We start from the raw sequence: 2303 nt of genomic DNA on the forward strand, positions 1-2303 counted from the left end.
TCATCATCATCTTCTTCTTCTTCTTCTCTTTCTTTATTATTATTATTATTAGTAGTAGTAGTAGTAGTAGTAGTAGTAGTACTACTGCTACTACTACTACTACTACTACTGTTGTTGTTGTTGTTGTTGTTGTTGTTGCTATTATTGTTGTTTATAATTTGTGCAATTAACCTCCCTGTGGTTCGACCCCGGTCTTGCCGGGTTATTTATTACTTCGACACTCTTGCACTTGGGAGAAGACATCAACCTTTTAATCGTGTCACTTGATCATCAATACTATCACCATTATCAACATTAGAACCTCTCATATCATAACCTAATTCAACATCAACATCAACATCCTTATAATCAAAATCCAAAACTTTTATCTCAATCAATAAGATTTTGAGGAACAATGATAAGTTCAAATTAAATTTAAAGGTTCTTTTTAGGTATTCAAATAAACAAGATTGAAAGGTTTTCTACTACCAAAACCATGTTGCCCATTCATAAAAAGTTTACAAGGACACTAAAAAACACATAAACAATCAAATAAATGATTTTTAACAACATCATATTGTATTATCATTGATTTTCAAAGCCTTGATTAAGAAAAAATACATGTTATATTTTGATTTGAGGGTGAAATTTATGCAAGATTCCACCACCTACAAGAGACAACCATGTTGAATCACAAAATCATGTAAGAAATTGACTTCAATCAAAAAAATTCTTTGTTCAATTTCGGAGAGGGGATATTGATTTTTCAGTGTTTGTTAGTTAGGAAATAAAAAGAAATGATAATTTATATCTATTTTTGTTATAATATATATTGGGATATTTAGATCATTTTCTCATATTTGAATTTTTTTTTTTTTAGGATGCAAAATGTATTTTTATACAAAATGATAAGCAAGTGTAATTTTGATAGTAGTATAAGGGATAATTTTCCTTTAAATTAAGATAAAATATAAAATAACTAAGGTAAATTTTTTTAAAGTTGTAATCTTTTCATCAATAGTAAGTCATCATATAAAAACTAAAAACCTAATTTTTTAAAATTAATAAATAAATTATTCAGACAAGTAAAATATTTATTATTTTAACTAAATAAACAAATATCATGTAATTGCAACATTAATGAAAAGTTGATGAAATCATGAAAAAAAAATCATATTAAAAAAATTATTGAAGTAAAGAAATTTTGTCAATTTAAAAAGTACTTGGTTGGAATAATAGAAAATATTAGTGTATCAAAATAAAAAAAGATTAAATGGATGTTTATTTGATCACAAAGTGGTTTCTTGGAAAGTATTTTTCTATATTTGTTTGCCATTAAAAAATTTGGTTAACAGAAAATACTTTACAGTTAAAGAAAAATTTAACTTGATTTCCAGGAAAGTATTTTTTTTATTTTGAAAGTTGTAAAACAATTTAGAAATATCATATTATTTACTGATTATATCAAATTTGGTCCTTAAACTTTTGATTTATATATATTTTTTATTGAATTTTTTTATTTTAATTTAATTTAATTTTTATATTAACTTTGATCCTTATTTTATGATTGTTATTTATTTTTTTAATTAATTTTTTTTATCTATTAAATTTAGTTCTTATTCTTTTGATTATTACTTATTCTATTTAAAATAATTTATAAAATTATTATTATTATTATTTTAATTTCATCATCTTTTAATTTTTTTATTTGTTAGATATGATCTCTATTATTTTAATTATTATTTATTTTATTTGAGATAATTCATAAAATTAGATTTTTTTTCAATTTCATTCTCATTCAACTTTTTAATTTGTAAGGTTTATTCCTCACTATTTTAATAAATTTTAAAAAATAAAATATTAATAAGTTATTTTTTAATTATTTTTTATAATATAATCAAATACTAAAAAATATTTTTTAATTTATTTTTCATGAAACTATCAAATATAAATAATAATTCATTTTTAAAAAAAATATTTGATAATATAAAATAAAAATTGAAGTACTATTACTAATTTTTAAAAATGCCATATCATCAAATAATATAAAAAAAAATTAACCAGACGAAGTACTCGATTGAAATTTTTGAAAAATGTCGGTTAAAGAAGTGAAAAAAATTAAAATTTATATAAATAAAATAGCTGTACTGATAATACAATTATCCAAAATCTGTAAGGATAATAGCGTTGCTGGGAAAAGCGAGCCGGATTTGTTACTCAACTGTTTCCTCTGTGGCGGCTTCGTTTGAGGTTGAGAGAAACTGCTATACTGAGGAAGATAAAGGGAGTTATCAGTGGTGAGGATAAATCAAGACCAGGTATTT

This window comes from Populus euphratica, unplaced genomic scaffold, assembly GCF_000495115.2.
Source record: "Populus euphratica unplaced genomic scaffold, PopEup_1.0 scaffold375.1, whole genome shotgun sequence".
In the NCBI taxonomy this organism is placed as follows: domain Eukaryota; kingdom Viridiplantae; phylum Streptophyta; class Magnoliopsida; order Malpighiales; family Salicaceae; genus Populus; species Populus euphratica.